The 23439-nt window shown below is 38.0% G+C and overlaps 1 protein-coding gene across 5 annotated transcripts in view; it reads left to right on the top strand.

The window, feature by feature from the left end:
* Positions 1 to 23439, top strand: part of LOC135219625 (protein trachealess-like) — a 1405277-nt gene that overhangs the window by 809516 nt on the left and 572322 nt on the right. The gene's annotated exons all lie outside the window — the stretch shown is intronic.

The following is a 23439-nucleotide window of genomic DNA, read 5'->3' as shown; positions in this document are numbered from 1 at the left end:
TGCAGAGTTTAAGCAAAACATTTTGCAATGTAGATCGCGTTTTCTGGGAAAGTTCTTGAATGTAGCAAATGTATTAAAACTTCGGTGGCACATTTATTCCTTGTTTGTGTTACATTCAGTAATGTTCTTGTTTACGTTGTTATGGTTGTGATTGTGATTGTTGTGTTGATGAAAGTTGTTGTTGTTTTTTCTCTTCATTTACTGCTTCTATGTTGCTTGCTCTTGCAGTTTTTGGTTATTGCTATTACTCTGATTTCAGGAACAGACATGATAAGTCCCTTTCCGTCAATTTGCGCTAAACGAGATTTCTTTTACGGTCTTGCTTCTTCTTCAGTACCTACCGCCCCTTCTCTTTGTGATGCTGCTGGAAATTCTATTCTTTGAACCGTTTGTCGGTAAGTTCTGATTTCATAAACAAACATTCTCAATTCTCTCTCACTTCTATTTACTCATGGCATCTCGTCCTTTGCTACTTCGTAAAAGATGCAAGATCATCGTATTGGCGTAGCTTCAGGACTTCTGCTAATTATAAACTGATTAGATGAAGTTGATTGCGTCCGTGTTAAACGATCCCTCATTGAGGGCCCATTCTTCAGTTTTTGTCGTCGTTGTTGCTTTAGCTTTATGATGTTGGGGAGAGAATATTATATATATATATATATATATATATATATATATATATATATATTATATATATGTGTGTGTATGTGTGTGTATTTAGTTATTTGTCATACGAAGCTACATGACAAATAACTAAATACACACACATACACACACACACACACACACATATATATATATATATATATATATATATGTGTGTGTGTGTGTGTGTGTGTGTGTGTGTGTGTGTATGTGTGTGTATTTAGTTATTTGTCATATGAAGCTACTTTCAAAGTTATTTATTTATTTATTTTTAGTTTCTTTTGTTAATTTATTACGACGTCAATAACCTAGGTGTTGTGACGCCAGTTTTAGTTGCCAGAGTCAATCAATGTGAGTATATATATATATGTATATTATATATTATATATATAATATATGTATGTATGTGTGTTTGTGTGTATGGATGGATGTATGTAAGTAATGTTACGTGTGAATGTCAGCGTGCCCGAAATCGACATGTAAAAGAAGGGTGTTTATTGCACGCAGGGTCGGGGGTCTTTTGCTTCCTTCTAATTTCCTCCACCTGTAACGTATCATTGTCCAGTCATGGATGAAATGAGGTGAACATTAATCTGGATGCCGCAGTATTCACCTGGATTCCTACCTGCTAATTATAGTGTTCGGTTTGGCACTTTTGTTCTTGCCATGCTTAACATTACCATGAACTCCGTTTATATGCTGTTCGTATTTTATAAGATTATTCCTTTTTTTTTTTATTTACGAAATTCTTCTTCCTAGTACTCGGTTTATTCTTATAAGTAAGGACATATGTAAACAGTTTTGTATAATGTAATATTATTACATGGCTGGTAAATGTATTTGATATATATATATATATATATATATATATATATATATATATATATATAGTATATATGTATATATATATATATGTGTGTGTGTGTGTGTGTATCAATACTTATATATATATATATATATATATATATATATATATATATTATATTATATATGTGTGTGTGTGTGTGTGTGTGTGTGTGTGTGTGTGTGTGTGTGTGTGTGTAAATGAAAAACTTTTATATAAATATATATATATATATATATATATATATATATATATATATGTATACATTTATATATAAGTTTTTATTTATCCACATTTGAATAGATGTATATACTGTAAACTCCTATTATGTTCTTTTCATTATTAAATTTACATACTTTCTTTGGGATCAGCTTGTTATTTCGCAATGCATTCTCATTATTCTTATTCCCTTCCAAAATTTGACCATGAATATATATAACATATTCCAACCTAGAGCGGCTCAACCGGATTGTGTTGGAAATTCAAAAGTTCCAAAGCACCATGCATGTCACTGAATCCCCATATCCCCTAGTGAAAAACAAATACAGTCTGGCCCAGCAATAACCACTGGATGCGTTGGTTTCAATTTTTAAAATATACCTTTGTTTTAGTTCTAGCACTTGGCCAGAAATAATATACTTATATTAAGTATTAAGTAAAATGTAAAAGCTGCAATTTTGCCGAGAGGTTCGTGTGTGTATTTTTTTAGAGAATGTCTGTTGATAATAATATTAGTGTAAACTTATTAGAGTTGCCCAAGTCATTTTGAAGTATTCTCTAGGTATGATTCAAGTGTTAAGATTTCATATCTTTTCCATTTCGTCGTCAGTTTTCCCTAAGATAAAAAATGTTTCTATTTCACTTATCCGATGCAGTAAATGATTATTAAATCTCTACACAGTTTGTTTGTATACTATATATATATATATATATATATATATATATATATATATATATATATATATATATATATATATATAAACCGCATGTTTTTTTATCTATGTATTTCGTTATGTGTGTATAGAATATGATAAAGTAGTGTGTACATTTATCTATATTTTCAGATATTTCTATTTATAAGCAAGCCTGTAAGCACATGCATACTCGTACCATGGTTTTAAGCATACCGTCACGAATCTACTTAACCTTCCGACATGCATGTTTGTCTTGCCCAATTAAACACGTGTATCTAATCCTGTCATCTCAGCTCGAAGATTCCACGATGATTTTGATCATCCTTTTTCCCTTTTGCTTTCGTCGTTTTTCGTGCCTTTTCTCGTTGCATGATCACAGGTCGTCTGTTCAGCTGTCAGGCATTATCGAGTCCCCTTCATTATGTTGCTGTCAAATGGCGGACGTTTCTCTTCTGTGCTTCTGCTCATCACCTGTTCCTTTGGATGACTGCTTTATTCACAGAAGGCAAACCTCCACCATTAAATCATGAACAAAAATTTTGTTCCGTGCCAACGGCATGGGGATGTCAATACAGCTGAGGAAGAATGCCATGCTGTGCCAGATGGAGGTGTTGTGAAGGGGTTTGTCATTGCAATAGACATCGTGTTTCTTCTATTCGTCGTGTCGTATTTTGTTCCTTGTTGTTCTCAAGACATCTTGTTATTTTGAAACGAAACTCAATGATCACCGAGGTTTTTATTTTTTATCATCTACTTTACTCTAGCTGTCGCTTGATTTTTCCGTCACATTCATCACTCTTGGTAATTGAGACTTTCGCTTTATGTGCAGATGTGATTTAGCCATGCTTTGATATTAAAGTATAGATATGATTTAACGTTTTACCTGGTAGGTTTGTTGTTGCTGTGTTACCTGAATAATATATCGCTAGAGGAATTATCAGAAAATTTATTTTGCAAATTGACCCAGCTGGCAAAGTTCCCTAACTTTGTGAATGTTAAGCTGTTAATAATGAACCTGAGTTAAATCACTATACTAACTGCTGTTGGCGGATTTAATTATGAAATGATGAAGGAAGTAAAAGAGCGAAGTTGTTTTCTTTGAAGAAATGTGTTGGATTCTTAAGAGCTGCGCACGAATAGAAAACTGTGAATATATTTGGCTATTATTTTTAAAAACATTTCATTAGAAAAAACTTGCTTAAAAGTCTAAAAGTTCAACGAAAAAAGCTCACATGTTTGGATGAGATATAGCTACTTCTTATACTATAACTAAACTTGAGAGTCCAGAAGAATGACGATCATTTCAGTGCATCACTTGATGAGTATGGGTGGACCAAACCAAGCATGTCAATCAGGGCTATCGGTTGAAAGAAGGCTAATGTCGTAAATTTCAAATTAATTTTATATTATTTCTCTCTCTCTCTCTCTCTCTCTCTCTCTCTCTCTCTCTCTCTCCTCTCTCTCTCTCTCTCCTGTTTCTGAGTACTCTTATTTCTTTTCTGTTACTACAAATCACTCATTTCCCTTGCAATAAAGCTAGAAATCCAGTTCCTGGCCCTTTTGATAACTTTCGTTGAATAATAATCACATCACATATTTCAAGTACAGAACTTCGTGCGTACTTCAGATTCCTTTAACAGATATGTTTTATCTTGATACGGAAATCAGCTTCAAGATGTAGATTCCTGACTGATAGTTAGCTTTTAGCTCGAGCGCGGGTAAACACCAGACAACTAAATGGAACAGATGAGAAAAAAATGACAATAACGGAAAATAAAACAAAAACGCCCAAATGCTGAGTTTCTGCGGAAAATGCTCTCGTGTAAACTTTGGAGGAACCACAAAAATAGGACAAGGATTAAATGCTAATGTAATCATTCCAAATCAAGCTGACCCATCACCAAAGTTTGAAATGCCTTGCGTGCAGGACTACCGATGTTGCTGGATTAATGCATTTAGCAATTATCTTTTCTCCGAGCTTGTTTATGAATTCGACGGCCCAAAATTGCTAAGTACATTGCTTTAAGGATCCGTCGGAAAAGGTGAATATTTTGTCGTGTCTGTTTCTAACATCCAGAAGATACTATTTTGCATTATCTTCTGAATAATTTTTGAAATTGCGTTTCTGTAGCAAGCTCCGAAAATATTATCAGCTATTACACACATGAAAAAAATGTTTTATCCATCCGTCTTTTCCTCAGAGAGAACTGCTCCAGATGTTATCTTTCGGTCGGTAGGATTTGATTTTGGACCAGTTTCCATGCCTTATGAACCTGCCTCCTTGTTTGGTCTCCGGGTGTTGTGCCGACGGCTCTAACATACTTCTTTGGCCACTCATCCAAGTTCTGAAGAGACCTTGGGATGCTTATTGAGTTGATTAAGTGATATATATATATATATATATATATATATATATATATATATATATATATATATATGTGTGTGTGTGTGTGTGTGTGTGTGTGTGTGTGTATTTGTGTATGCATTTAAGTTCCTTTTCTTGATGCATGTCTTCAGCATTTATTGTTGGTGTTTTTTATACGTTTCATAATATTCTAGATATGTTCATCTGTTGCTGTAACGCAAAAATTTTTTTTTACCGCACTTTTTCATATTTAGAATGATAAATAATTTTCTCACTTGTATATTTAAACGTCAATAACAATACTTTGAAAGTTGTCGAAGTCAGTCAGATACTATATTTGTATCATCAACTATGTTTGTACCTTTGATGATGAAAAAACTGATTTTTAATCCGAAATGCATTGACGCCGTCGTGTTATCCTAGCGGTTTTCTTCTTCTGATTCTTCGCCCTGTGAATGAGCTCAGGAGAAGTCGATATTCATTCATACACGGTGACCCACTCTATTAGTATGCTGACCATAGAGTTGAGCGCGTCAGGTCCTACACCTACTGGGGTGCTGGAAAGGTGTTCGAAGGCGGGGTCACTTGTTAGGGGGGATGTTTGTGGGTGGATAGGATTGTGAAGTATGTGTCAGAAGGTCTTTAAAAGGCTTCGCAGATACATGTAAAGGGGCTGGAAATAGCGATAAAAAGGGAATATTATTAGAAGCGTAGATGAGAACAGGCTCGACCGTCTCTTCGAGGGCTTGCGTTACTTACTCCAAGTGCGACCTTGTGCACAAGGAGGTCAGACATGAAGTTGATTTTGGTAAACCTCCTGAGACTGAGGCAGATTCTCTCTCTCTCTCTCTCATTCTGATCTCACACCGATTCTAAGTAGACTAGCAAGAACGTGTGAGAGGTGAGGTGGCCGGGTTGAATACTAAAAGATTTACGAGACAAGGGCTTCTCCTTAGTGTAACACTGGAAGTTTGGCTTGGCATTTATTTACTCTGCCCTTACTACTCCTGCTACTACCACTACAACTACTACCGCCGGGACAAAAGTTACTGATACTGCGCATGCCAATACTCCTTCATAGATGAAATTATATCGAAAGACCCTTAGTATGGAATGCGTTTATGCTCTGCAGCTTAGCTAACGATTAAGCCGTTCCCGAAGTAAGGATTAGTTGTTAGCCGATCAGTGTATTGTGGGTTAGGGATCAGAATACTACAGGAACTTGTTTAAAAAATCGTGCTTTTGTATGCGATGAGAACTCTGATTTGTTAACGAGTGCTGTAATACTGCCTTCCATTCACACGTTAAACGTTTCCATTTGCCCACGTCCGTATATGTAATGCGTTCTGGTGCCAATTTAAGGTACGTTTTATGTCAGTGTGAAAGTTTGTGGTTGGCTTTACGTTTTCCATTCTACATTTATTACCTAAGTTTAAATGACGTGTGATAAAATATATCGTGAAACTCAAGTAGAGGAGACGCTGTAGGACAATGGCTGTCAATTTGAAGGCGAACTGCTAGGGTCATTTCCCGATTTTAATTTATATTAGATTGAGTAAGTACTCTGCTGCCAAATGAAGTTGGACACTCTTCACTTGGTACGTTGTTTTACAAACTTTATTACGTACGAACAGCACTGAGTTCAAAATATCTGCCGTCTTCGTTATTTATATAACACGTATTCTGAAATTAAGTTTTTATCGGTGCTCATTTCTTTTTATTTATTTATTTACTTTTTTTCCCTCCCTTGCGTTAATACGGTAACTTCCGTTTAGATCGATTTAATAATAATTTGTATAATACTTCGAATATTGGTGAAATCTCATTTTAAAAAAGAAACGTACACTGAAAAGTATTTATTCGATTTCGTTTCACTTCGTAATTCCTTTTCATAATTCTTCCCTACATATGATCATCTTTATGTGGAGACAACAAAAAGTTTAGAATTTCTTGCAGACTGCTTGTTTGAGTAGCTGAGAATATTGGCGGCGTTTTCTTATGACATAAAATAATAGTAGTTCCAGGCTACTGCAGATTCGAAGACTCGTAAATCATGTTTTTGCTCATTTTTATTTGTTCTTGTTGACATGCGCATAGTATTATTATTTCAAAGTAGCTAAAAGCCGAATTGCATGTCGGTGTACTTTCGAAATGTTCCATCAGTTGGTAGTTTTTGTCTATGTATTAGAATTTTTTTCATCTCTTTGTCGTGTGTAACTTTAAAGGCATCAGAGAATGTTAGGAAATGAACGAAAAAATGTTATATTTAGCCATTATTATTGTTCTCCTCATTTGAAGAATAAAGTATCGTACTGTTTGTTCTAATCTCTCTCCCCTGTTCCTCTCTCCCTCATATGATGCGAAGTCACCATGAGCCCCTCAGGGCAAAAATGGCCACTGCGTTTTGTGAGTTCTTTTTTCTTTCTTCCCTTTCTTTTGAGCGAAGAGGGAAGTATGATATTAAGGGCGAAAGGGGTTTTAGAGAGAAAAGGGTTGGTTCGTAGGGAACCATAGTTTGTGTTTTGTGTTGGATGCTGCGTTGTCTTACGAGTCATGTTGACACTGAATAGGCCGGTCACATTTTGTCTTAATGAGAAAATCCGAAGACAAAAGGAAAACACCTGTTGCGTTGGCGGTGTCAGACCGGGCGTCTCAGCGGGGCACTGAAAGGTCTTCTTGTCTCGGGTATATGACCCATGGAAGGAAAAGAAGTCCGCCGCTTCAAAAGGAAAAGAAGAAAAAGTGACAATCTTAAGAAAGAATAGTACATTAGAGTTGCACAAGTTTCTGCTTCACAGTTCTTTTGATTATTAATTTCTGGTAAGTCGCAAGAACACGTTTTTGGTGAAATTACATAAGAGTAAAATTTGGGCTTCACTCGTTGTAAGTTTGGCTAAATAACTTCGGCGTCTCATTTACAGGGGCAGTGAACGCCAGCATGAACAAGAGTTATAGCGTAGCTTTGTATTTGAAGCAGTTTTTCCGTGACTGAAATCAACTTAGTCTCCAGAATAGAATAACAGAACACGATGGAAGTATAGCGCAGACAGAAATCTCCTAGCATGTAGCAACTTGGAGGCATAATTTGAATTAAATAGACTTACTCTGAAGGTAAGTGACTGCATCTCCTCTCACATAGTACATGAAGGTTATACTGATGCCTCCAAAAGCAACATGCATTGTAAATGGGCTGCCCGACTGAAAAGGCATCATGTAAGCGCTCATATGGTATGATTGACGTCTTCTGCTAAGATTATCGTGTTCATATTTTACTTGTCTTTTTTTCTCTTCTGTCTTCAAAGCTGGCTCACTTGGCTGCTGCTTGTTACAAGCTTCAGAACTTGTTCACCAGATAGGCAGTAACTCATTTGACCAAAGTGGGCAATTATTTTCAAATTAATTGTCTGCTTCATGTACCTGACTCTCATTACCTCGTCACTTATTGTCAGGAGTCTACATAATTAATCATACATTAGGGAAAATATTTTTAGATTCACACACACAAGTATACTCGGTTAAATAAACATTTGAATATGGGAATGAATGCATCTTCAGTAACATTCACGTTACATATATAAGTATTAAGCGCACTTTATAAGGGTGTCTACATGTATACGTTGACCTTTCGGAAGGGCAAGTATAATATCTTCGTATATTTGTGTATTTTTAGAAAAGTGGCTTTTGAAGTGATTGATGTGCAGACAGAACAAGGGATTGTATTTTAATGTGACTGTTTAAATTCTTTAATCAAGAAAATCTTTTAAAGTAATTTGATAGGTGCAATTTTGATGATAATTTTGGAGAGAAAGAAAAAAAGCACTGACCGGTTTATATTACAAACGATGCTTTTGAGCTTGCTTGTTTCCTGGATGGACTAGAAAGGGGGAGGGGGAGAAATAATCGCTTATTATACTTTTGTAAAACGCTGATAAAAGGAGAGATAATGTGGCCATGCGCTCTGGACCGTAAAGAAAAAGAAATAATTGTGACGTTTTTGAATCATCCCAGTTTTCTTATCTTTTATTACACTTCACATTATTACTGTTTTTCTCTTTATTCTTTTCATATCGCTTACCAGGCGTGTACGTTGGAAATATCAATTAAGTATAGCTTTTATTTGTGCTTTGTTCTTTCCTTTATCAAAAGTTATAATCTAAGTTTGTGAAATGTGTTTTATAGATTTTTTTATTAGGTGATAATAATTGATATAAGATACTTCACATATGTGATTGGTTATTTGATTGAAGACCTAAATAACGAGTTACTGTTTACGAGGAAGATTATGGAACGGCATCTTGCTCTGCGTTGTTAAGTCAAAAGAAAGAAAGTAGTATATTCAATGTCAGGTACTTACCGGTACCCTTTTACCTGTGGGGTATTCTCTCGTATTTGAAATTCCCTTTTGTTTCTTCAACTAGAGAGAGAGAGAGAGGGGGTGGGGGGGGAGCTTTGCAAAGGAGACAGAAAGAGTCGTAACAATGTTTTGGTTTATCTTTGTATGGCTCGGCCCTTGCCGTTCATAGTGGCGATAATGGACTGTAAATATTACCCCAGGACAAATTAGTATCAGATATGCTTATCCAGGGATTCTGCATCAGTATTTCGGTTCACTTTCATAGGTGTAAAATAGTAAAAATTTAATTTCCGTTTTCTTTAAACGGAGGAGTCTCCTTTTGACAAAAATTAGTTCTTATATGCAAGAGAAGTGATGCATATGTGATAACTTTCTAAATATTGGTATCTATTTTGTAGGAAAAAGGGAATATTACATTTATATTAGCTGTCAGGTACTATTATCAGACCTTTCTACATTTCATTTTCATTCTAATTTTTTATACAGAAGTGATGCAGTCGGTTTATAAGTGCTGTAAATATTTCTACCTCTTGTGTCCGAAGGGCTTTTTTTACCAATATGTTCGACTTTGGCTTTATATACGAAATATCCATCAATCCGTACATATATATATACACACACACAAACACACACACTCACACACACATGTTGGTATTCTTCGGTTGTACTGTTTTCATGATGGTATTTGCTGGTGGTAATTCAAACCACGCGTAACTTCTCGTTCAGGTATTTACAAGTAATGTCCGTCCTTGAGGTCAGGATATGATTTTAAGGATGAATGGAATTTATAAATCTTGCAAATCCATTACCTATAATGACGAAATTTTTATTAGTGCTCAGATATTTACGTGTTTTTAATTACCTTCCATCATTACTATTATTATTAGCAGTATCTTTTCCATTGAATATTTCAAAATCCGCTCAGTAGTACTTTGTATGGCTGAAGTGAGGATAGTACTCGAGAAAGTTCGTGATATTTTAATTTATATTCGTGTAATCTGTTTTTTTCACTGCCGATAATTCCTGCAGTCCAGATTGCTTGAATTTCGCATGCTCGTTATAGTTTTTGTTTCTGAAATGGCACTAACTCTTTTATATACATTCTGGAAACAACGATTTTTTTTGACACTGAAAATAACTGGGAACATCATTAAGTAGTAGTAGTAGTAGTAGTAGTAGTAGTAGTAGTAGTAGTAGTAGTAGTAATCATGTTTTCTTAGAATATTTCAAATCAAGTAAACAAAGAGAAAACAAGATGGAATTCATTAAATCCCTGGGATTAATGTGAATGTTAACATCAGTTAGTGTTTGTAATAAAAATTGTGATATTTTAGTGGCAAGTGCCTCGTATAATTAGTATTATCATCAAACATAATTTCTTCATAGTGAAACTGAAACTGTTGACGTTGCTTTAATAAGCTAAAACAAATAGATATTTAATTTTAAGGGTAAATCGCGTGAAACTAGTCGAGAGTTTGATATTAATGAATGATGCTTTAATTCCATTTGGAATCCTTTAACGTCAAAACTTATATTTGTATCGTTCCATTCGTTTTTATTATTAATGTTAGGGACCATTTTGGAAATGGAAGTTATTTCTGCTTCATTTGTTATCGTATCATGTCTCATTGAAGCCACCGCGAAATTTATGTATATTAACCAGTTTCTTTCCAATCTATGGATGGCACGAGATTTTGTTTCGTGCGGGTCTAGTAAAAAAAGAAGTTTTACGGGAACACCTGGAAACTTGTTCTGTCTGAGACTTTAAAAAAAATCTAGATAACTGGGTTCATCAAAGTCTAAAAAATCAAGTAGCTTGTTTTTGCCAAGTTTATGGAAAATTCGGCAAATCGTTCCTGCGAAGTTTGGGAAAAATGCTATGGTTAGTTTCGTCAGATCGAATGAATTCTGGAATTTTATTATTCCGAATGCACCTTGTTCTGGACAGCATAACCAATTTGATGATTAAATGGTTGTGCCATCAGTCAATGTCCTACGCTCTCATTGCCCTCTGATAACAGCTGGATTTCTGTGTTGTGATTTGAAAATAACAGCAGAGAAAGTAATTTGAAGTTTGAGCAAATGCTTCAAGTTAAATGTCATGACCTTCAATGTGAGCGTGTTTGAGTGTGTAGAAGGAAAAACATAGTAGACTATTAATGGCTAAAGATTCAATCCTTTCGTCGATTTGCCTAAGGAATAACCTTTTAGAAAAAGAGACGCCATCAACCGAAAGAGAATGAGACGAAAGGGCGAATATTTAAGGTGGGGGGAGGGGGAGACTGAATGAAGCCTCCTTGATTACTGGTTCCCGTCTGCGATTGACCCCAATAATATAATTCAAGCAAATTTAATGTAGTTTTGCCATTTGCATTACTTTCTGAACTGTATAATTTTTTTTTCCCTGCTGCTTTGAGCTTTTATCCATTTCATTTTTCAAGCTGCCGAAGGTGTCAATTTCCGCTTTCCAAGACTGCCGTGAAAGAGCTATGTAGAGGAAACGAAAGTGCTGATAGCAGTTTAATGCGCTGCAACACAAGTAAATGCCCTTATTATGACAGCACCTTCCAGTTTCTTATTGCCGTGAACGTGTAATCAAAACATACATTTTTTTTTAGGTAACTGCCTAAGCTAAACCTTCGCCTAATTAAAAAATACTATAGCAGGAAGTGATTATGGAAGGAGGAAGGTTTAAGCATGAGTTTTTCTTCTTCTTCTTCTTTTTTACTCTATTTTCTGGTTATAATTGAATTCGATTCTGGCTTTGAACAGAAGTAGCCTGCATATGAGCTCAAAATAATCTTGTTTAGTGCCGAGTTGCGTTTGCTATTAACTTAAGATTGATTTTTCCCCTTATTAGAATGAAAATGTGTTCATGTTTTCGGGTTTCAAGACTGAACATTTTTTTCGTAATCTTGTCTCGACCAGGGATTGGAACTTGGGAAACAATTTAAACTTGAGGTTTTTCCTTTACAGTTTGCGTTTTCGTTTCTCCTATTCCCAATTTAGTTGGGCGTGTTTAATATCCTTCTTGTTTAGATCCCTGTTATTTTCCCCTTCCACTTTCCTAGGGTTATTCTATCTTGTTTTCCAGTTTTAATGTTACATGGAGTTTTTCTTCCTTATATGTGAAGTATCTACTTTTTATTTCAGGTTGAAGATTTTTTTTTTTTTCGAAGAATATTTATTTCAGTCCATTTTCCATTAATAGAATTTTCTTGATAATACGTTGGCGATTTTACTAATACAAGATGGCAAAATTATTATTATTATTATTATTATTATTTTTAGTAGTAGTAGTAGTAGTAGTAGTAGTAGTAGTAGTAGTAGTAGTAGTAGTAGTAGTAGTAGTGTGACAAAATAACAAAAAACTAATTGAATTCATGACCATATTGACCAAACTGTATATCTCCTGAGGGAAAAGACAAAAAAAAGAAAAACTTACTAAAGTTAAGATGTACAGTGGGACGATAAGATACATAAAGAAGGAAAGTTGGTATATTAAATAAGAAAGAGGATTTCAAATGCGGTAACCGAAATATTTTTGAGAACAATAAAAAGATTGCGAAACAATATTAATGATTGATAGACACTGACTTTAATATTGGTTAATATTATTATAATTATATATCAGTATTCAGCATTTTTCTTATTTTGAAAGTTGAAGTTTACCCGACAGTCTTTTCACTCAGGTTTTCTGGATTCACTTGCCATCACTCTGCTGAGGACGAGTGCTCCCAGGTCTCTTACACTGATTAAGTCTATGTACGAGCCAAGCACCTGTAAACTCCAAGCACCAGTAAATTCCAGGTACCTGTAAAATCCCGGTAACTAAACTTCGTGACCAGGGGTGTGCAATTTTCGATGATCTCCCCCCTATTACTGGAGAAAGTACATGAGATAACTCATACGGCTGCTTGCCTGCTCGCTCTATTAACTGCTGTGAGTGATGGCTTCCACCGCTGCGCAGGAGGGAAAAAAGTGAAGGTCTTCGGTCCTTCCAGTCAACAGAGGTTCTTTGCTCAAATTATTTCTCTTTGCAATTTCTGGTTTCCTGATCAAACGCTGATTGGTTTTTCAGGTGCTGAGAGAATTTTGAGTAAAGTTATGGCCAAATGTGCGTTTCAACATCAATTGACTTGATGATAAAGAGGTTTACTTGATGATAAAGAGAATATTAGGCCCACATGACGATAACAGCCAGTCGTTCATTTGTCTTAACATTGCAGGGTAAACTCTTGTATGATTCATGTCACTTATACAAAATATGTCTTAGTTATTGCTGAAATGATGGCATTTAAGATTTTTTTTTTTTTTAGCAAACCTGAATTAAATACGAAAACGATATACATTTGTTAAAGGCCTATTCTATAGTGCAAAAAGTGCCAAATTAGGAAACCCGCCCTACTCCTTCATCGGAGGATTGTTTTCCCCTCCTTTGAAGAGGAGGTGGAAGCGCGAACGTGAAATTCATGCAGCCTCACACGTGGCCAGATAGCCAATAGAAATCGCCTATATGCTTATCTGTGGCCGGCTGTCCCATTATGGGAGTTTATGTTGTCACATTTGTTACCCGAGTGACCCCTTAATGCATTTGCGTGCGCGCGAGTCTGTCAAGTGGTGGGGAGTTCAGGCGGTAGAGATTGTGCTGCAGTTCAGAATTGACTCCGGTGATAAACGAAGCTATTGATTTCGTAAGGAGAGGGTCCTGTGAAATTTACTTGTTCTCTTTTAGATTTCACTGACCGGACTTCGTCTACATGTCAGAAATCAGCTGTGAATCAGTAATTTTGATTATTAGAGGGACGGGCAGTATCATAGGATTTTAGTTACCAAGTGGTAGCAAAGTAAAAAACAAAATAGCCATATTCATTCAAATTTATTCGTTGATGATGCGTTGTAATGTTAGATTCCACTTGCAGTATGAAAGTAGGCATGTATTATAATATACAAAAATAATTACCGTAAATTCTTCTTCCTCTTCGTCTATATGAAGTGGAAGAATAAGAATTTATTTAAGGTATAGTAATTCTCTCTCTCTCTCTCTCTCTCTCTCTCTCTCTCTCTCTCTCTCTCTCTCTCTCTATTTAGTGAAAAGAAGTGGTCAGAATGACGCATTTGAAGCGTTACCTCAGTTTTTTTCAAATTCTACATGGTCTTTATGTTTAGGAAACTTTTGTTTTTATCATTTCCCGTAATTAGACTTTTTTCATGACAACCCCTACCTCTCCTCCATTTGTTTCTACTACTACTATCACTACTACTACTTCTGTTATTATGAACTAATAATGACTGCTGCTGTTGTGATAGATGTTGATGAAACAGCTACTGTTTTTGAAGTCGTGTACCCTCACGCGAAAAAGTGCTCAGCGTTGATCAGTAATATCAGTTATTTTAGAGAATGTTGAAGTGGAATTATCATGGATTTTGACATTTCTATTGAAACACATTTTTGTACAGATTTCTTTTAATAACGATACGCTTTTCTTTTTTTTATGTATTCTGATATTTCGTATTGATAGGAGCACGCTGATCGTAATTAGAGTTATTCTAGGTACAAAATACAAGTCATGAGAAAATCAGTTGATGGCAACCTTTGTGATCTCATGAATTGGAATGGGAGTGTTACACTGTATGTATGGGTATGGAGCTCAGACTCAGGGAGCCATGGGACGTTAGGAGATTAAAGGGATTTTAGGTGTGGAGCGGGGAAAGGGAATATGCACGATCGGAATGCATATGCGGCTGTGTGTGTGTGTGTGCGTGTGTGTGTGTGTGTGTGCAAGGTTGGAAAAAAGATGTAAAGTCAGAATTGGACGTTCTGATAAATGCTCTCTGGAACTGCCATGGATTTAACGGCGAAGGACTGACTGACAAAAAGATAGTGAAACAAAAAGACTCTGAATAACATGATAAAATGAAGGACTTGCGTTATGCAAAAGACAAGAGCAGGAATTAGGCCAGATGCTAAATAAGATAAATGATTGACACGTTATGGATAGAAAGAGTCTTTTGTTTTAATTATACATGGGCGTGTTGTCGTGTTTGCTGTTGTTATCCGAAAGGAAATAAAAAAGATGTGAAATTTATAAAAACCGAATTTAAATTTACTATTTATTTGTATAGGTAATCCATCAACAAAGCACATTTCTATTTAAATTTGAATTGAGAATTATGATATTCTTTGAATTTACATTTTTTTGTTGGTATTATGCTTCTAATTGTGTGATTTGTATTGAAAGTTACGTCTAGGGAATTAGATGACTGCATGATTTACTCCACTACTAATTGAAAATTATTTGTATTTTTCTAACTACCACAGTTTCATATTTACTGTGTTTATCGCCGACTACTTACGGTAAGTATTTTTGAAATACCTGTCTTAACTACACATATCTGTCACTTCGTTGGCTTCCTACCTGGTTAAATGTCCTTTTATTAAGAAGACAACAAAGTTCTAAGTATCAGTCACCACGTTTCAACATGATTTCAGTGGGCACATTTTCTTTGCCTTAGTATAATAGATATTATTCTTGTCAGGATGTTTATTGAGCATTTTGTAATTGAAACTTTTTTCGTTTGTTGTCCGAGCGATTGTTCTGTCACCAGCATAGCAGATTTGGCTCTTAATCCTGTTTTCTGCTGACTACTTGATTTATGAGGTTACTTAAGTAGATGTGTATGCAGTATAATTAATTAAATGCCATACCATATGTCACTGACACATATGTCAGATTTTACATTTGTTTTCATTGGTCTTCATTTCATGGTTGACAGCCTTAATGGTTTGTATAAGACTTCAGGCCTGATCAGTTATGCATTTATGGCAAGATGACCGTTGTGTGAGGGAACAGTTTGCTGAGGGCGGAGGAAAGAGTAACATTGTAGATGTAGAAATCGGTTGAGTAAGATTCATTGAAGAGACATATTATCAATTGCTAGAAGTTTCATGGTATTACTGAATAATAGCAGGAGACTGAACATGTAGCTCAGATCATCCAAGTTTTTAAAATATTCTGATGTTCCAAGTGTTTCAGGTAAGAAGGACCCGACATCGCTGTAGTGACCTTGAAAGTGACGAAAAGTCGTTAGTTCACGGCTTTTCTGGATGCATATGTGAACTTTGAAAGTTGACCACGTAATTATCCAGATTGGGATCAGCGTCACGGTTTCTGGAGGCAAGAACATAAAAGTTAATTCCTTGATTTCAAAAGTTTCTTTTTAAAAGAACCTAAAGTGCTAAATAATTCATAGTACTTCCAATTTCAAGAAGTACAGTGGAAGGCTTTTGACTGGCGCTGTACTTTTTGAAATTTGAAGTACTATGAATTATTTAGCACTTTACGTTCTTTTAAAAAGAAACTTTTGAAATCAAGGAAATAACTTATATGTTCTTGCCTCAAGAAACCGTGACGGTGATCCCAATCTGGATAAATACGTGGTTAACTTTCAAAGTTCACATATGCATCCAGAAAAGCTGTGAACTGACGACTTTTTGTCACTTTCAAGGTCACTACAGCGATGTCAGGCGCTGAACATCACGTCTTTTATCCATTGAATTAAGTACCTATTTAATTTGGTGCTGCTGAGTCACTAGTGCAACATTAAGTGGTCTCATGCCAATGGTGACCATATAACCAGTGTTCTCAAACCCTCGGGTGTACCTTAGCCTCTGCGCCTTATCTTTCCAGCGTTTTAATGTTCTGATCCTTTGAGGGTACCGTCAAGCACACCTTCCCCTATTTCTTTATTTTTGTTAAGTTGCTCTTATATACAGGCATATGTATTATTCTTGTTTCCATTCTTCAGAAGAGCTCTGTTGTAATTTGGCAATGTTGCTCATGGTAATCTGTTTCCAACTGTCGTGTGCCGATTAGAATCACACCTTCTTCAATTGTTTCCCATTGAAAATTAGGACATGTGGCGATAATCGTCTTCAAGAGATTGTTAGGAAATCAGTAGAAAGGAAATAGAATTTATCAAATAAATTGTATGTCCTTTGAAAGTGACGAATATCTTATACATTCACACACACACACATACATACATACATACATACACACACACATATATATAGGTATATATGTATATATATATATATATATGTATGTATGTATGTATGTATGTGAATGTATAAGATATTCGTCACTTTCAAAGGACATACAATTTATTTGATAAATTCTATTTCCTTTCTACTGATTTCCTAACAATCTCTTGAAGACGATTATCGCCACATGTCCTAATTTTCAATGGGAAACAATTGAAGAAGGTGTGATTCTAATCGGCACACGACAGTTGGAAACAGATTACCATGAGCAACATTGCCAAATTACAACAGAAGAGCGTCTGCCTTTATTTCTCCACTTAAATTCAAAACTTGTATGAAGTTATGTATTTCTTAGTTTAATCATACCAATGAGCTGATTAACAGCTCTCTTAGGGCTGGACCTAAGGATTACATTTTTATTTACTTGCTAGGAACCAATTGGTTACTTAGCAACAGGACCTCCAGCTTATTGTGGGATCGCAACCACATTACATCGAGAATTGAATTTCAAATCAGAAATAAATTCCTCTGGTTTCTACTGGCAGCAGAGCAGTGGCAAGCGAACTCAGGCTACCAGATTGATAGGCGAGTACGCAACCCATTTGTCCACTGAGGAACTGAAAATTGATAAGCGTTTCCAAAAGAGTGAGAGCAAATCGAGAATGAAAAACACTTACGTACATAATTACATACATAAAATATATATTTTAACACGTGCGTATGGTCTCAGTTATTATCTTGTATTAAATGGTAGATATACATAATTGTAGGTTCGCAGAAAATTTTGGGATTTATCACAAAATTTGCATAATTGCAAATATCGTCGTGATGTGTGACATCTATGATAATGCTGTAAGTTTTCTATTTAAGGGGTCATGGCCGGTGAGTACGAACTTAATCCCCGTGCCAAATGTTTCCCTGTTTATGCATTTTATTTTATTCGTTTTATTGGTTTGCTGCCTTTGCTGTAGTTGGTGGTACGGAATATTAGAGACCGTAATGAAAATAAAACAAAGCTTCGAAAGATTTTCCCATTCACAGTGATTTAGTAAACATGAATGATATATTAAGAGAGGAAGTATTTACTGACGCCATTCTTTGTTAATTTATCTATCCTTAAATCATGTATGTATCCTTGAGTCACTTTTATATTATTTCAACGAAATTCAGTCGTCTATATATATATATATTTTATATATATATATATATATATATATATATAGATATAATTTAAATATATATAAATATATAATGGTTTTATGTATGTATGCACGTGTTTATATAATATGTACGCCTATAGCGCATCTCTTCTGTATGGTATTGTTTTACGCATTTATAAACTCATTTATAAAGTCATGTGTTATAAGTGTACAAATTGTAGTTTGTTTTTAAATTGTTTGTATCGTTAATAGTTTTATTAGAAGATAAATGCGTGTGAACTTTTATTCCTAGTCAGATCATTATTAGTTGAACAATCTTGGCAGAGGTAGGCATCATTTTCTCTCTGGGCCAAAATCTCACTGACTCACTTTTTTCCATGTTCTGCATTCAATCGTACCCGAGTAACGTCTCATCTGTGTGTCTGGAAACTAACCGATATTTTAGTCTTCCTCCCCTCTCTCTCTCTCCTCTCTCTCTCTCTCTCTCTCTCTCTCTCCTTTTCTATTTGGTCATGTTTTGCATGTTTGTTTTCGTGCTGCTCTTAATCAAGATTCAACTTTTTTTTTTTTTTATCATTTCATAATGCATCGTTGCCTTCTCATTGTTCCTATATTGCAGCTCTCTTCCCTTCCATCATTTGCTTTGGAGCTTTTACTCCTGCCTCCTTTTGTGTATTTTTCCCGATTTTATCCCTTTTCTTCTGTATTCTTATGGTTTCTTTCTTTACCATTCCAGCCATTTCATGTCTCTTGCTGGGTGAAATGTGACACCAGGGTAGTGGCTGGAAGAAGTCGCAACAGACAAGAAAGACAGAGGTGAATGGATGTCATAGATGCGAATTTTGGAAGCTTCCCAAACGACTCCTCCATGAGCAGTTTGGAGCATTGTCAAGTGATTCCTTACACACACAACACACACACACACACACACACAGAGAGAGAGAGAGAGAGAGAGAGAGAGAGAGAGAGATAAATTTGTCTCATTAAGCTATGGTACTTTGTATTTGCCTTACTGGCCTTACTGTAGATTATTATTTTACTGTAGCATTATTATTTTATTAAAGTGCTCATTATAATATATCAAATTCTTAAGGTGACCTTTCTAATAATAGTTTTCCTTTTCCTCGAAGTGCTTGTAGACTTGATAAACTTCTTCGCAATAATCTCATCACTAGAATAGACATTACATATGAAAATGATTTCACGCCAGTCTATGGAATGTCGGCGATGTCCCGATGTGAGTCCTTACACCCGTTTGATTCTTACACATTACATAACTGAAACAGTTGCTCTCTTTCTGGTATACACACACATACATAACTATTTAATATATATACATGTATATATATATATATATATATATATATATATATATATATATATATATATATATATATATATATATATATAGATATATATATATATATATATATATATATATATATATATATATATATATATATATATATATATATCTGTCTATCTATCTATCTATTATATATATATATAGATATATATATATATATATATATATATATATATATATATATATATATATATATATACACATCGAGCTACAACTGTCCTTTAATATCTCATTCGCTCTACCTCGGAATTAATATATTTTCATATATGTTAACCGAAGGGTAATTTTTTAGTCAATAAGAGATTTGTCGGCTGACGGGCGCGAGCCATCGATCCCAAGAAATCCAGAACGCACAGTGAAGCTTTAAACCAAGCTTCACTGTGCGTTCTGGATTTGTTGGGTTCGGTGGTTCGTGCCCGTGAGCCGACAAATCTATCGACTAAAAAATTCCTCTTCGGTCAACATATATGAAATATTATTAATTCCAAGGTAGAGCAAATTAGATATTAAAGGACATTTGTAGCTCGATGTATGTACATATATGAATCACGGACTTTTCTTCGGGTGTTTTGTTGACCTCATGCAAATGAACGATGGCCATTATAAAATAATGTAACCTCGGGAATAAATAAACATAACATATCCAAGAAATTGATTAACTGGTAGAAATAAATTGACAATACGTTCTAAATTTACAAGAAAACCGGCATCTTCCACAAACTTCAAAATATCTTTTTGGGTTCTCTCCAGGCCTGCTTCCCCAGCCTGGCTGCATACCTGCATTCTTCCGAGGAAGTAGTCTCTAGATATGACCCTTCCCTTCAAGTCTGCCCTCAAGAGACTGGCGAGCCTTGGAGGCTTTTGCGCCTCATCCTTGAAGTTCTTTGGCCCTCTCCAGGGCCATTTCCGCAGTCTGGCAGGATACCTGCCTTCCTCCGAGTAAGCAGCCTCTGGGTCGGACCCTTCCCTTCAAGGCTACCCTTAAGAGACAGACGAGCCTTGGGGGCTTTTGGGCCTCATCCTTGAAGTTCTTGGGCCCTCTCCAGGGTTGTTTCCTCAGTGTGGCAGGATACCTGCCTTTGTCCAAGGAAGCAGCCTCTGGGTTGGACCCTTCCCTTCAAGGCAGCCCTCAAGAGGCAGGCGAACATTGGGGCCTTTTGGCCCTCGTCCTCGAAGTTCTTGGGCATTCTCCGAGGCTGCTTCCCCAACATGGCAGGATACCTGCCTTCCTCCAAGGAAGCAGCCATTGGGTCGGACTTTTCCCATCAAGACTGCCCTCAAGTCACAGGCGAGCCTTGGGGCCTTTTGGGCCTCTTCCTTAAAGTTCTTGGGCCCTCTCCAGGGCCACTTCCCCAGCCTGGCAATATGCCTGCCTTCCTCCGAGGAAGTAGCCTCTGGGTCAGACCCTTCCCTTCAAGGTTGCCCTCAAGAGACAGGTGAGCCTTTGGGCCTTTTGGGCCTCTTCCTTGAAGTTCTTGGAGCCTCTCCAGGGCCGCTTCCCCAAACTGGCAGGATACCTGCCTTTGTCTGAGGAAGCAGCCTCTGGGTCGTACCCTTCCCTTCAAGGCCGCCCTCAAGAAACAGGTGAGCCTTGGGGTCTTTTGGGCCTCGTCCTTGAAGTTATTGGGCCCCCTCTAGGGCTGCTTCCCCAGCCAGGCAGGATACCTGCTTTCGTCCGAGGAAGCAGCCTCTGGGTCGGACACTTCCTTCAAGGCAGCCCCCAAGAAACAGGCGAACCTTGGGACCTTTTGGGCCTCATCCTTCAAGTTCTTGGGTGCTCTCCAGGGCACTTCCCCAGCATGGCAGAATACCTGCCTTCCTCCAGGGATGCAACCTCTGTGTCGGTCCCTTCCCATCAAGGCTGCCCTCCAGAGGCAGACCACCATTGGGGGCTTTTGGGCCTCATCCTTGAAGTTATTGGGCCCTCTCCAGGGTCTCTTCCCCAGCCTGGCAGGATACCTGCGTTTCTCCAAGGAAGCAGCCTCTGGGTCAGACTCTTCCCTTCAAGGCACCCCTCAGGAGGCAGGCAATCCTTGGGGCCTTTTGGGCCTCTTCCTTGAAGTTCTTGGGCACTCTCCAGGCCCGCTTCCCCAGCATGGCAGGATTCCTGCCTTCCTCCAAGGAAGCAGCCACTGTGTTGGTCCCTTCCCATCAAGGCTGCCCTCCAGAGGCAGACGACCATTGGGGGCTTTTGGGCCTCATCCTTGAAGTTCTTGGGCCCTCTCCAGGGTCTCTTCCCCAGCCTGGCAGGATACCTGCGTTCTCCAAGGAAGCAGCCTCTGGGTCAGACTCTTCCCTTCAAGGCACCCCTCAGGAGGCAGGCAATCCTTGGGGCCTTTTGGGCCTCTTCCTTGAAGTTCTTGGGCACTCTCCAGGCCCGCTTCCCCAGCATGGCAGGATTCCTGCCTTCCTCCAAGGAAGCAGCCACAGGGTCGGACTCTTCCCATCAAATCTGCCTTCCAGAGACAGACGAGCATTGGGAACTTTTGGGCCTCATCCTTGAATTATTGGGCCCTCTCCAGGGCCTCTTCCCAAGCGTAGCAGGATACCTGCCTTCGTCCGAGGAAGCAGCCTCTGGATTGGACTCTTCCCTCAAGAAACAAGTGAGCTTTTGGGCCTCTTCCTTAAAGTTCTTGGGCCACTCCAGAGCTGCTTCCCCAGCATGGCAGCCTCTGGGTTGAACCCTTTCCATCAAGGCTACCCTCCAGAGACAGACGAGCATTGTGGACTATTGGGCTTCATCCTTGAAGTTCTTGGGCCCCTCTCCAGGGCCACTTCCCCACCCTGGCAGGATACTTGTCTTCCTCCAAGGAAGCAGCCTCTGGTTCAGACCCTTCCCTTAAGGCTGCCCTCAAGAAACAAGTGAGCTTTGGGCCCTTTTGGGCCTCTTCCTTAAATTTCTTGGGCCACTCCAGGGCCGCTTCCCCCGCTAGGCAGGATACCTGCCTTTGTCTGAGGAAGCAGCCGCTGGGTCGGACCCTTCCCATCAAGGCTGCCCTCCAGAGACAGACGAGCATTGGGGACTTTTGGGCTTCATCCTTGAAGTTCTTGGGCCCTCTCCAGGGCCACTTCCCCAGCATGGCAGGATACCTGCCTTCGTCTGAGGAAGCAGCCTCTGGATCGGACTCTTCTCTTCAAGGCTGCCCTTAAGAGGCAGGCGAATCTTGGGGCCTTTTGGGCCTCATCATTGAAGTTCTTGGGTGCTCTCCGGGGCTGCTTCCCCAGCCTGGCAGAATACCTGCGTTTCTCCAAGGAAGCAGCCCCTGGGTCAGACGCTTCCCTTCAAGGCAGCCCCCAGGAAGCAGGCGAACCTTGGGGCCTTTTGGGCCTCATCCTTGAAGTTCTTGGGCGCTCTCCAGGGCCACTTCCCAAGTATGGCAAGATACCTGCCTTCCTCCTAGGAAGCAGCCACTGGGTCGGACCCTTTCCATCAGTGCTACCCTCCAGAGACAGTCGAGCATTGGGGACTTTTGGGCTTCATCCTTGAAGTTCTTGGGCCCTCTCCAGGTCCGCTTCCCCAGCATGGCAGGATACTTGCCTTTGTCTGAGGAAGCAGCCTCTGGATCGGACCCTTCCCTTCAAGGCTGCCCTCAAGAGACAGGTGAGTATTGGGAACTTTTGGGCCTCTTCCTTGAAGTTCTTGGGCCCCCTCCAGGGCCACTTCCCCAGCCTGGCAGGATACCTGCCTTCGTCCGAAGAAGCAGCCTCTGTGTCGAACCCTTCCCTTCAAGGCTGCCCTCAAGA

The sequence above is a fragment of the Macrobrachium nipponense genome, chromosome 1, assembly GCF_015104395.2.
Source record: "Macrobrachium nipponense isolate FS-2020 chromosome 1, ASM1510439v2, whole genome shotgun sequence".
Taxonomy (NCBI): Eukaryota; Metazoa; Arthropoda; class Malacostraca; order Decapoda; family Palaemonidae; genus Macrobrachium; species Macrobrachium nipponense.
This window is presented reverse-complemented; position numbering and strand designations above follow the sequence as displayed.